The sequence below is a fragment of the Taudactylus pleione genome, unplaced genomic scaffold (assembly GCF_031769625.1).
Source record: "Taudactylus pleione unplaced genomic scaffold, aTauple2 ptg001080l, whole genome shotgun sequence".
Classification (NCBI taxonomy): Eukaryota; Metazoa; Chordata; class Amphibia; order Anura; family Myobatrachidae; genus Taudactylus; species Taudactylus pleione.
In genome coordinates, this window is record NW_028285481.1 from 2,035,516 (window position 1) to 2,049,697 (window position 14,182).

Sequence of the window (14,182 nt, forward strand, 5' to 3'; positions counted from 1 at the left end):
ACATAAATATTCTGCAAAAAATACATTTCGTAATCATTTGTTTTCTGATTTTGGATATCTACTAAAATAATTTCATGTAGGTTTTTTATTTAACTTTTTTATCTATTATATAAATGTATCATTGTCCTAGTTAATGCAGTTACTCTAATTGCCAGTAATAATGTTGCCAAATTGTTCAGACAAGTGTAACATAACGGCTGATCTGAGTCACACACGCTGGAGATGCTTACCTGCTGCTCTCCTGCCCAGATCTGCGACCTTATTGGTGTTGGGCTCCCTTTATAAGGGCTACAAGGGCGCACCTGGCAGCATACATTGGGCAATTTGGATTATTAAAAAAATAAATCACAGCCAGTGATCCACCCTTCCTAAATTACATAATGTTCCTTTCAGTGTGAAGTATGTTCCCTGCAGTGGCACGAGATTGTTAACTCCATTAAGTAGTTTTCTTGTATTTGTATTGAGCCCTAGTATGGTACAGCATGCTGCTCCTGTCTAGCACAGGGTTAGTATGGTACAGCATGCTGCTTCTGTCTAGCACTGGGTTAGTATGGTACAGCATGCTGCTTCTGTCTAGCACAGGGTTAGTATGGTACAGCATGCTGCTTCTGTCAAGCACAGGGTTAGTATAGTACAGCATGCTGCTTCTGTCTAGCACAGGGTTAGTATGGTACAGCATGCTGCTTCTGTCTAGCACTGGGTTAGTATGGTACAGCATGCTGCTTCTGTCTAGCACAGGGTTAGTATGGTACAGCATGCTGCTTCTGTCTAGCACAGGGTTAGTATGGTACAGCATGCTGCTTCTGTCTAGCACTGGGTTAGTATGGTACAGCATGCTGCTTCTGTCTAGCACAGGGTTAGTATGGTACAGCATGCTGCTTCTGTCTAGCACTGGGTTAGCATGGTACAGCATGCTGCTTCTGTCTAGCACAGGGTTAGTATGGTACAGCATGCTGCTTCTGTCTAGCACAGGGTTAGTATGGTACAGCATGCTGCTTCTGTCTAGCACTGGGTTAGTATGGTACAGCATGCTGCTTCTGTCTAGCACTCGGTTAGTATGGTACAGCATGCTGCTTCTGTCTAGCACAGGGTTAGTATGGTACAGCATGCTGCTTCTGTCTAGCACTGGGTTAGAATGGTACAGCATGCTGCTTCTGTCTAGCAGTGGGTTAGTATAGTACAGCAGGCTGCTTCTGTCTAGCACTGGGTTAGTATGGTACAGCATGCTGCTTCTGTCTAGCACAGGGTTAGTATAGTACAGCATGCTGCTTCTGTCTAGCACAGGGTTAGTATGGTACAGCATGCTGCTTCTGTCAAGCACAGGGTTAGTATGGTACAGCATGCTGCTTCTGACTAGCACAGGGTTAGTATGGTACAGCATGCTGCTTTTGTCTAGCACTGGGTTAGTATGGTACAGCATGCTGCTTCTGTCTAGCACAGGATTAGTATGGTACAGCATGCTGCTTCTGTCTAGCACAGGGTTAGTATAGTACAGCATGCTGCTTCTGTCTAGCACTGGGTTAGTATGGTACAGCATGCTGCTTCTGTCTAGCACAGGGTTAGTATGGTACAGCATGCTGCTTCTGTCTAGCACAGGGTTAGTATGGTACAGCATGCTGCTTCTGTCTAGCACTGGGTTAGTATAGTACAGCATGCTGCTTCTGTCTAGCACTGGGTTAGTATGGTACAGCATGCTGCTTCTGTCTAGCACTGGGTTAGAATGGTACAGCATGCTGCTTCTGTCTAGCACTGGGTTAGTATAGTACAGCATGCTGCTTCTGTCTAGCACTGGGTTAGTATGGTACAGCATGCTGCTTCTGTCTAGCACAGGGTTAGTATAGTACAGCATGCTGCTTCTGTCTAGCACTGGGTTAGAATGGTACAGCATGCTGCTTCTGTCTAGCACAGGGTTAGTATGGTACAGCATGCTGTTTCTGTCTAGCACTGGGTTAGTATAGTACAGCATGTTGCTTCTGTCTAGCACTGGGTTAGTATGGTACAGCATGCTGCTTCTGTCACGCACTGGGTTAGTATGGTACAGCATGCTGCTTCTGTCTAGCACAGGGTTAGTATGGTACAGCATGCTGCTTCTGTCTAGCACAGGGTTAGTATGGTACAGCATGCTGCTTCTGTCTAGCACCGTGTTAGTATGGTATAGCATGCTGCTTCTGTCTAGCACAGGGTTAGTATGGTACAGCATGCTGCTTCAGTCTAGCACATGGTTAGTATGGTACCACATGCTTCTTCTGTCTAGCATTGGGTTAGTAAGGTACAGCATGCTGCTTCTGTCTAGCACAGGGATAGTATGGTACAGCATGCTGCTTCTGTCTAGCACAGGGATAGTATGGTACAGCATGCTGCTTCTGTCTAGCACTGGGTTAGTATAGTACAGCATGCTGCTTCTGTCTAGCACTGGGTTAGTATGGTATAGCATGCTGCTTCTGTCTAGCACTGGGTTAGTATAGTACAGCATGCTGCTTCTGTCTAGCACAGGGATAGTATAGTACAGCATGCTGCTTCTGTCTAGCACTGGGTTAGTATAGTACAGCATGCTGCTTCTATCTAGCACAGGGATAGTATAGTACAGCATGCTGCTTCTGTCTAGCACAGGGATAGTATGGTACAGCATGCTGCTTCTGTCTAGCACAGGGTTAGTATGGTACAGCATGCTGCTCCAGTTTAGCACTGGGTTAGTATGGTATAGAATGCTGCTCATGTCTATCACTGGGTTAGTATGGTACAGCATGCTGCTCCAGTTTAGCACTGGGTTAGTATGGTATAGAATGCTGCTCATGTCTATCACTGGGTTAGTATGGTGTAGCATGCTGCTCCTGTTTAGCACTGGGTTAGTATGGTATAGAATGCTGCTCATGTCTATCACTGGTTTAGTATGGTATAGCATGCTGCTCCTTTTTAGCACTGGATAGTATAGTACAGCATGCTGCTTCTGTCTAGCACAGGGTTAGTATAGTACAGCATGCTGCTTCTGTCTAGCACAGGGTTAGTATGGTACAGCATGCTGCTTCTGTCTAGCACTGGGTTAGTAAGGTACAGCATGCTGCTTCAGTCTAGCACTGGGTTAGTATGGTACCACATGCTGCTTCTGTCTAGCACTGGGTTAGTAAGGTACAGCATGCTGCTTCAGTCTAGCACTGGGTTAGTATGGTACAGCATGCTGCTTCAGTCTAGCACTGGGTTAGTATGGTACAGCATGCTGCTTCTGTCTAGCACAGGGGTAGTATGGTACAGCATGCTGCTTCAGTCTAGCACTGGGTTAGTATGGTACAGCATGCTGCTTCTGTCTAGCACTGGGTTAGTATGGTACAGCATGCTGCTTCTGTCTAGCACTGGGTTAGTATGGTACAGCATGCTGCTTCTGTCTAGCACTGGGTTAGTATGGTACAGCATGCTGCTTCTGTCTAGCACTGGGTTAGTATGGTACAGCATGCTGCTTCTGTCTAGCACAGGGTTAGTATGGTACAGCATGCTGCTTCTGTCTAGCACTGGGTTAGTATGGTACAGCATGCTGCTTCTGTTTAGCACTGGGTTAGTATAGTACAGCATGCTGCTTCTGTCTAGCACAGGGTTAGTATGGTACAGCATGCTGCTTCTGTCTAGCACAGGGATAGTATGGTACAGCATGCTGCTTCTGTCTAGCACAGGGATAGTATGGTACAGCATGCTGCTTCTGTCTAGCACTGGGTTAGTATGGTACAGCATGCTGCTTCTGTCTAGCAGTGGGTTAGTATGGTACCGCATGCTTCTTCTGTCTAGCATTGGGTTAGTAAGGTACAGCATGCTGCTTCTGTCTAGCACTGGGTTAGTATAGTTACAGCATGCTGCTTCCGTCTAGCACAGGGATAGTATAGTACAGCATGCTGCTTCTGTCTAGCACTGGGTTAGTATGGTACATCATGCTGCTTCTGTCTAGCTGTGGGTTAGTATGGTACAGCATGCTGTTGCAGTTTAGCACTGGGTTAGTATGGTATAGAATGCTGCTCATGTCTATCACTGGGTTAGTATGGTATAGCATGCTGCTCCAGTTTAGCACTGGGTTAGTATGGTATAGAATGCTGCTCATGTCTATCACTGGGTTAGTATGGTACAGCATGCTGCTCCTTTTTAGCACTGGGATAGTATGGTACAGCATGCTGCTTCTGTCTAGCACTGGGTTAGTATGGTACAGCATGCTGCTTCTGTCTTACACTGGGTTAGTATGGTACAGTATGCTGCTTCTGTCTAGCACAGGGATAGTATGGTACAGCATGCTGCTTCTGTCTAGCACAGGGTTAGTATGGTACAGCATGCTGCTTCAGTCTAGCACATGGTTAGTATGGTACAGCATGCTGCTTCTGTCTAGTACAGGGATAGTATAGTACAGCATGCTGCTTCTGTCTAGCACAGGGTTAGTATGGTACAGCATGCTGCTTCTGTCAAGCACAGGGTTAGTATGGTACAGCATGCTGCTTCTGTCTAGCACAGGGTTAGTATGGTACAGCATGCTGCTTCAGTCTAGCACTGGGTTAGTATGGTACAGCATGCTGCTTCAGTCTAGCACTGGGTTAGTATGGTACAGCATGCTGCTTCTGTCTAGTACAGGGATAGTATGGTACAGCATGCTGCTTCAGTCTAGCACTGGGTTAGTATGGTACAGCATGCTGCTCCTGTCTAGCACCGGGTTAGTATGGTAGAGCATGCTGCTCCTGTCTAGCACCGGGTTAGTATGGTACAGCATGCTGCTTCTGTATAGCACTGGGTTAGAATGGTACAGCATGCTGCTTCTGTCTAGCACAGGGTTAGTATGGTACAGCATGCTGCTTCTGTCTAGCACAGGGTTAGTATGGTACAGCATGCTGCTTCTGTCTAGCACCATGTTAGTATGGTACAGCATGCTGCTTCAGTCTAGCACATGGTTTGTATAGTACAGCATGCTGCTTCTGTCTAGTACAGGGATAGTATGGTATAGCATGCTGCTTCAGTCTAGCACTGGGTTAGTATTGTACAGCATGCTGCTTCAGTCTAGCACTGGGTTAGTATGGTACAGTATGCTGCTTCTGTCTAGCACAGGGATAGTATGGTACAGCATGCTGCTTCGGTCTAGCACAGGGATAGTATGGTACAGCATGCTGCTTCTGTCTAGCACAGGGATAGTATGGTACAGCATGCTGCTTCTGTCTAGCACTGGGTTAGTATGGTACAGCATGCTGCTTCTGTCTAGCAGTGGGTTAGTATGGTACCGCATGCTTCTTCTGTCTAGCATTGGGTTAGTAAGGTACAGCATGCTGCTTCTGTCTAGCACAGGGATAGTATAGTACAGCATGCTGCTTCCGTCTAGCACACGGATAGTATAGTACATTATGCTGCTTCTGTCTAGCTGTGGGTTAGTATGGTACAGCATGCTGCTTCTGTCTAGCACCAGGTTAGTATGGTACAGCATGCTGCTCCAGTTTAGCACTGGGTTAGTATGGTATAGAATGCTGCTCATGTCTATCACTGGGTTCGTATGGTATAGCATGCTGCTCCAGTTTAGCTCTGGGATAGTATGGTATAGAATGCTGCTCATGTCTATCACTGGGTTAGTATGGTACAGCATGCTGCTCCTTTTTAGCACTGGGATAGTATGGAACAGCATGCTGCTTCTGTCTAGCACTGGGTTAGTATGGTACAGCATGCTGCTTCTGTCTAACACTGGGTTAGTATGGTACAGCATGCTGCTTCTGTCTAGCACAGGGTTAGTATGGTACAGCATGCTGCTTCTGTCTAGCACTGGGTTAGTATGGTACAGTATGCTGCTTCTGTCTAGCACAGGGTTAGTATGGTACAGCATGCTGCTTCTGTCTAGCACTGGGTTAGTATGGTACAGCATGCTGCTTCTGTCTAGCACAGGGTTAGTATTGTACAGTATGCTGCTTCTGTCTAGCACTGGGTTAGTATAGTACAGCATGCTGCTTCTGTCTACCACAGGGTTAGTATGGTACAGTGAGCTGCTTCTGTCTAGCACAGGGTTAGTAAGGTACAGCATGCTGCTTCTGTCTAGCACAGGGTTAGTAAGGTACAGCATGCTGCTTCTGTCTAACACAGGGTTAGTATGGTACAGCATGCTGCTTCTGTCTAGCACTGGGTTAGTGTGGTACAGCATGCTGCTTCTGTCTAGCACAGGGATAGTATGGTACAGCATGCTGCTTCTGTCTAGCACTGGGTTAGTATGGTACAGCATGCTGCTCCTGTCTAGCACTGGGTTAGTATGGTACAGCATGCTGCTTCTGTCTAGCACTGGGTTAGTATGGTACAGTATGCTGCTTCTGTCTAGCACAGGGTTAGTATGGTACAGCATGCTGCTTCTGTCTAGCACTGGGTTAGTATGGTACAGCATGCTGCTTCTGTCTACCACAGGGTTAGTATGGTACAGTGAGCTGCTTCTGTCTAGCACAGGGTTAATAAGGTACAGCATGCTGCTTCTGTCTAGCACAGGGTTAGTATGGTACAGCATGCTGCTTCTGTCTAGCACTGGGTTAGTGTGGTACAGCATGCTGCTTCTGTCTAGCACAGGGATAGTATGGTACAGCATGCTGCTTCTGTCTAGCACTGGGTTAGTATGGTACAGCATGCTGCTCCTGTCTAGCACTGGGTTAATATGGTACAGCATGCTGCTTCTGACTAGCACTGGGTTAGTATGGTACAGCATGCTGCTTCTGTCTAGCAATGGGTTAGTATGGTACAGCATGCTGCTTCTGTCTAGCACTGGGTTAGTATGGTACAGCATGCTGCTTCTCTCTAGCACTGGGTTAGTATAGTACAGCATGCTGCTTCTGTCTAGCACTGGGTTAGTATGGTACAGCATGCTGCTTCTGTCTAGCACTGGGTTAGTATAGTACAGCATGCTGCTTCTGTCTAGCACAGGGATAGTATAGTACAGCATGCTGCTTCTGTCTAGCACTGGGTTAGTATAGTACAGCATGCTGCTTCTGTCTAGCACAGGGATAGTATATTACAGCATGCTGCTTCTGTCTAGCACAGGGATAGTATGGTACAGCATGCTGCTTCTGTCTAGCACAGGGTTAGTATGGTACAGCATGCTGCTCCAGTTTAGCACTGGGTTAGTATGGTATAGAATGCTGCTCATGTCTATCACTGGGTTAGTATGGTATAGCATGCTGCTCCTGTTTAGCACTGGGTTAGTATGGTATAGAATGCTGCTCATGCCTATCACTGGGTTAGTATGGTACAGCATGCTGCTCCTTTTTAGCACTGGGATAGTATAGTACAGCATGCTGCTTCTGTCTAGCACAGGGATAGTATAGTACAGCATGCTGCTTCTGTCTAGCACAGGGTTAGTATAGTACAGCATGCTGCTTCTGTCTAGCACAGGGTTAGTATGGTACCACATGCTTCTTCTGTCTAGCATTGGGTTAGTAAGGTACAGCATGCTGCTTCTGTCTAGCACAGGGATAGTATGGTACAGCATGCTGCTTCTGTCTAGCACAGGGATAGTATGGTACAGCATGCTGCTTCTGTCTAGCACTGGGTTAGTATAGTACAGCATGCTGCTTCTGTCTAGTACAGGGATAGTATGGTATAGCATGCTGCTTCAGTCTAGCACTGGGTTAGTATTGTACAGCATGCTGCTTCAGTCTAGCACTGGGTTAGTATGGTACAGTATGCTGCTTCTGTCTAGCACAGGGATAGTATGGTACAGCATGCTGCTTCGGTCTAGCACAGGGATAGTATGGTACAGCATGCTGCTTCTGTCTAGCACAGGGATAGTATGGTACAGCATGCTGCTTCTGTCTAGCACTGGGTTAGTATGGTACAGCATGCTGCTTCTGTCTAGCAGTGGGTTAGTATGGTACCGCATGCTTCTTCTGTCTAGCATTGGGTTAGTAAGGTACAGCATGCTGCTTCTGTCTAGCACAGGGATAGTATAGTACAGCATGCTGCTTCCGTCTAGCACACGGATAGTATAGTACAGCATGCTGCTTCTGTCTAGCACTGGGTTAGTATGGTACATTATGCTGCTTCTGTCTAGCTGTGGGTTAGTATGGTACAGCATGCTGTTCCAGTTTAGCACTGGGTTAGTATGGTACAGCATGCTGCTTCTGTCTAGCACCAGGTTAGTATGGTACAGCATGCTGCTCCAGTTTAGCACTGGGTTAGTATGGTATAGAATGCTGCTCATGTTTATCACTGGGTTCGTATGGTATAGCATGCTGCTCCAGTTTAGCACTGGGTTAGTATGGTATAGAATGCTGCTCATGTCTATCACTGGGTTAGTATGGTACAGCATGCTGCTCCTTTTTAGCACTGGGATAGTATGGAACAGCATGCTGCTTCTGTCTAGCACTGGGTTAGTATGGTACAGCATGCTGCTTCTGTCTAACACTGGGTTAGTATGGTACAGTATGCTGCTTCTGTCTAGCACAGTGATAGTATGGTACAGCATGCTGCTTCTGTCTAGCACAGGGTTAGTATGGTACAGCATGCTGCTTCTGTCTAGCACTGGGTTAGTATGGTACAGTATGCTGCTTCTGTCTAGCACAGGGTTAGTATGGTACAGCATGCTGCTTCTGTCTAGCACTGGGTTAGTATGGTACAGCATGCTGCTTCTGTCTAGCACAGGGTTAGTATTGTACAGTATGCTGCTTCTGTCTAGCACTGGGTTAGTATAGTACAGCATGCTGCTTCTGTCTACCACAGGGTTAGTATGGTACAGTGAGCTGCTTCTGTCTAGCACAGGGTTAGTAAGGTACAGCATGCTGCTTCTGTCTAGCACAGGGTTAGTATAGTACAGCATGCTGCTTCTGTCTAGCACTGGGTTAGTGTGGTACAGCATGCTGCTTCTGTCTAGCACAGGGATAGTATGGTACAGCATGCTGCTTCTGTCTAGCACTGGGTTAGTATGGTACAGCATGCTGCTCCTGTCTAGCACTGGGTTAGTATGGTACAGTATGCTGCTTCTGTCTAGCACTGGGTTAGTATGGTACAGTATGCTGCTTCTGTCTAGCACAGGGTTAGTATGGTACAGCATGCTGCTTCTGTCTAGCACTGGGTTAGTATGGTACAGCATGCTGCTTCTGTCTACCACAGGGTTAGTATGGTACAGTGAGCTGCTTCTGTCTAGCACAGGGTTAATAAGGTACAGCATGCTGCTTCTGTCTAGCACAGGGTTAGTATGGTACAGCATGCTGCTTCTGTCTAGCACTGGGTTAGTGTGGTACAGCATGCTGCTTCTGTCTAGCACAGGGATAGTATGGTACAGCATGCTGCTTCTGTCTAGCACTGGGTTAGTATGGTACAGCATGCTGCTCCTGTCTAGCACTGGGTTAGTATGGTACTGCATGCTGCTTCTGACTAGCACTGGGTTAGTATGGTACAGCATGCTGCTTCTGTCTAGCAATGGGTTAGTATGGTACAGCATGCTGCTTCTGTCTAGCACTGGGTTAGTATGGTACAGCATGCTGCTTCTCTCTAGCACTGGGTTAGTATAGTACAGCATGCTGCTTCTGTCTAGCACTGGGTTAGTATGGTACAGCATGCTGCTTCTGTCTAGCACTGGGTTAGTATAGTACAGCATGCTGCTTCTGTCTAGCACAGGGATAGTATAGTACAGCATGCTGCTTCTGTCTAGCACTGGGTTAGTATAGTACAGCATGCTGCTTCTGTCTAGCACAGGGATAGTATATTACAGCATGCTGCTTCTGTCTAGCACAGGGATAGTATGGTACAGCATGCTGCTTCTGTCTAGCACAGGGTTAGTATGGTACAGCATGCTGCTCCAGTTTAGCACTGGGTTAGTATGGTATAGAATGCTGCTCATGTCTATCACTGGGTTAGTATGGTATAGCATGCTGCTCCTGTTTAGCACTGGGTTAGTATGGTATAGAATGCTGCTCATGCCTATCACTGGGTTAGTATGGTACAGCATGCTGCTCCTTTTTAGCACTGGGATAGTATAGTACAGCATGCTGCTTCTGTCTAGCACAGGGATAGTATAGTACAGCATGCTGCTTCTGTCTAGCACAGGGTTAGTATAGTACAGCATGCTGCTTCTGTCTAGCACAGGGTTAGTATGGTACCACATGCTTCTTCTGTCTAGCATTGGGTTAGTAAGGTACAGCATGCTGCTTCTGTCTAGCACAGGGATAGTATGGTACAGCATGCTGCTTCTGTCTAGCACAGGGATAGTATGGTACAGCATGCTGCTTCTGTCTAGCACTGGGTTAGTATAGTACAGCATGCTGCTTCTGTCTAGTACAGGGATAGTATGGTATAGCATGCTGCTTCAGTCTAGCACTGGGTTAGTATTGTACAGCATGCTGCTTCAGTCTAGCACTGGGTTAGTATGGTACAGTATGCTGCTTCTGTCTAGCACAGGGATAGTATGGTACAGCATGCTGCTTCGGTCTAGCACAGGGATAGTATGGTACAGCATGCTGCTTCTGTCTAGCACAGGGATAGTATGGTACAGCATGCTGCTTCTGTCTAGCACTGGGTTAGTATGGTACAGCATGCTGCTTCTGTCTAGCAGTGGGTTAGTATGGTACCGCATGCTTCTTCTGTCTAGCATTGGGTTAGTAAGGTACAGCATGCTGCTTCTGTCTAGCACAGGGATAGTATAGTACAGCATGCTGCTTCCGTCTAGCACACGGATAGTATAGTACAGCATGCTGCTTCTGTCTAGCACTGGGTTAGTATGGTACATTATGCTGCTTCTGTCTAGCTGTGGGTTAGTATGGTACAGCATGCTGTTCCAGTTTAGCACTGGGTTAGTATGGTACAGCATGCTGCTTCTGTCTAGCACCAGGTTAGTATGGTACAGCATGCTGCTCCAGTTTAGCACTGGGTTAGTATGGTATAGAATGCTGCTCATGTTTATCACTGGGTTCGTATGGTATAGCATGCTGCTCCAGTTTAGCACTGGGTTAGTATGGTATAGAATGCTGCTCATGTCTATCACTGGGTTAGTATGGTACAGCATGCTGCTCCTTTTTAGCACTGGGATAGTATGGAACAGCATGCTGCTTCTGTCTAGCACTGGGTTAGTATGGTACAGCATGCTGCTTCTGTCTAACACTGGGTTAGTATGGTACAGTATGCTGCTTCTGTCTAGCACAGTGATAGTATGGTACAGCATGCTGCTTCTGTCTAGCACAGGGTTAGTATGGTACAGCATGCTGCTTCTGACTAGCACTGGGTTAGTATGGTACAGTATGCTGCTTCTGTCTAGCACAGGGTTAGTATGGTACAGCATGCTGCTTCTGTCTAGCACTGGGTTAGTATGGTACAGCATGCTGCTTCTGTCTAGCACAGGGTTAGTATTGTACAGTATGCTGCTTCTGTCTAGCACTGGGTTAGTATAGTACAGCATGCTGCTTCTGTCTACCACAGGGTTAGTATGGTACAGTGAGCTGCTTCTGTCTAGCACAGGGTTAGTAAGGTACAGCATGCTGCTTCTGTCTAGCACAGGGTTAGTATGATACAGCATGCTGCTTCTGTCTAGCACTGGGTTAGTGTGGTACAGCATGCTGCTTCTGTCTAGCACAGGGATAGTATGGTACAGCATGCTGCTTCTGTCTAGCACTGGGTTAGTATGGTACAGCATGCTGCTCCTGTCTAGCACTGGGTTAGTATGGTACAGCATGCTGCTTCTGTCTAGCACTGGGTTAGTATGGTACAGTATGCTGCTTCTGTCTAGCACAGGGTTAGTATGGTACAGCATGCTGCTTCTGTCTAGCACTGGGTTAGTATGGTACAGCATGCTGCTTCTGTCTACCACAGGGTTAGTATGGTACAGTGAGCTGCTTCTGTCTAGCACAGGGTTAATAAGGTACAGCATGCTGCTAATGTCTAGCACAGGGTTAGTATGGTACAGCATGCTGCTTCTGTCTTGCACTGGGTTAGTGTGGTACAGCATGCTGCTTCTGTCTAGCACAGGGATAGTATGGTACAGCATGCTGCTTCTGTCTAGCACTGGGTTAGTATGGTACAGCATGCTGCTCCTGTCTAGCACTGGGTTAGTATGGTACAGCATGCTGCTTCTGACTAGCACTGGGTTAGTATGGTACAGCATGCTGCTTCTGTCTAGCAATGGGTTAGTATGGTACAGCATGCTGCTTCTGTCTAGCACTGGGTTAGTATGGTACAGCATGCTGCTTCTCTCTAGCACTGGGTTAGTATAGTACAGCATGCTGCTTCTGTCTAGCACTGGGTTAGTATGGTACAGCATGCTGCTTCAGTCTAGCACTGGGTTAGTATAGTACAGCATGCTGCTTCTGTCTAGCACAGGGATAGTATAGTACAGCATGCTGCTTCTGTCTAGCACTGGGTTAGTATAGTACAGCATGCTGCTTCTGTCTAGCACAGGGATAGTATATTACAGCATGCTGCTTCTGTCTAGCACAGGGATAGTATGGTACAGCATGCTGCTTCTGTCTAGCACAGGGTTAGTATGGTACAGCATGCTGCTCCAGTTTAGCACTGGGTTAGTATGGTATAGAATGCTGCTCATGTCTATCACTGGGTTAGTATGGTATAGCATGCTGCTCCTGTTTAGCACTGGGTTAGTATGGTATAGAATGCTGCTCATGCCTATCACTGGTTTAGTATGGTACAGCATGCTGCTCCAGTTTAGCACTGGGTTAGTATGGTATAGAATGCTGCTCATGTCTATCACTGGGTTAGTATGGTATAGCATGCTGCTCCTGTTTAGCACTGGGTTAGTATGGTATAGAATGCTGCTCATGTCTATCACTGGGTTAGTATGGTATAGCATGCTGCTCCTATTTAGCACTGGATAGTATAGTACAGCATGCTGCTTCTGTCTAGCACAGGGTTAGTATAGTACAGCATGCTGCTTCTGTCTAGCACAGGGTTAGTATGGTACAGCATGCTGCTTCTGTCTAGCACTGGGTTAGTAAGGTACAGCATGCTGCTTCAGTCTAGCACTGGGTTAGTATGGTACAGCATGCTGCTTCTGTCTAGCACTGGGTTAGTAAGGTACAGCATGCTGCTTCAGTCTAGCACTGGGTTAGTATGGTACAGCATGCTGCTTCAGTCTAGCACTGGGTTAGTATGGTACAGCATGCTGCTTCTGTCTAGCACAGGGGTAGTATGGTACAGCATGCTGCTTCAGTCTAGCACTGGGTTAGTATGGTACAGCATGCTGCTTCTGTCTAGCACTGGGTTAGTATGGTACAGCATGCTGCTTCTGTCTAGCACTGGGTTAGTATGGTACAGCATGCTGCTTCTGTCTAGCACTGGGTTAGTATGGTACAGCATGCTGCTTCTGTCTAACACTGGGTTAGTATGGTACAGTATGCTGCTTCTGTCTAGCACAGGGATAGTATGGTACAGCATGCTGCTTCTGTCTAGCACAGGGTTAGTATGGTACAGCATGCTGCTTCTGTCTAGCACTGGGTTAGTATGGTACAGTATGCTGCTTCTGTCTAGCACAGGGTTAGTATGGTACAGCATGCTGCTTATGTGTAGCACTGGGTTAGTATGGTACAGCATGCTGCTTCTGTCTAGCACAGGGTTAGTATTGTACAGTATGCTGCTTCTGTCTAGCACTGGGTTAGTATAGTACAGCATGCTGCTTCTGTCTACCACAGGGTTAGTATGGTACAGTGAGCTGCTTCTGTCTAGCACAGGGTTAGTAAGGTACAGCATGCTGCTTCTGTCTAGCACAGGGTTAGTATGGTACAGCATGCTGCTTCTGTCTAGCACTGGGTTAGTGTGGTACAGCATGCTGCTTCTGTCTAGCACAGGGATAGTATGGTACAGCATGCTGCTTCTGTCTAGCACTGGGTTAGTATGGTACAGCATGCTGCTCCTGTCTAGCACTGGGTTAGTATGGTACAGCATGCTGCTTCTGTCTAGCACTGGGTTAGTATGGTACAGTATGCTGCTTCTGTCTAGCACAGGGTTAGTATGGTACAGCATGCTGCTTCTGTCTAGCACTGGGTTAGTATGGTACAGCATGCTGCTTCTGTCTACCACAGGGTTAGTATGGTACAGTGAGCTGCTTCTGTCTAGCACAGGGTTAATAAGGTACAGCATGCTGCTTCTGTCTAGCACAGGGTTAGTATGGTACAGCATGCTGCTTCTGTCTAGCACTGGGTTAGTGTGGTACAGCATGCTGCTTCTGTCTAGCACAGGGATAGTATGGTACAGCATGCTGCTTCTG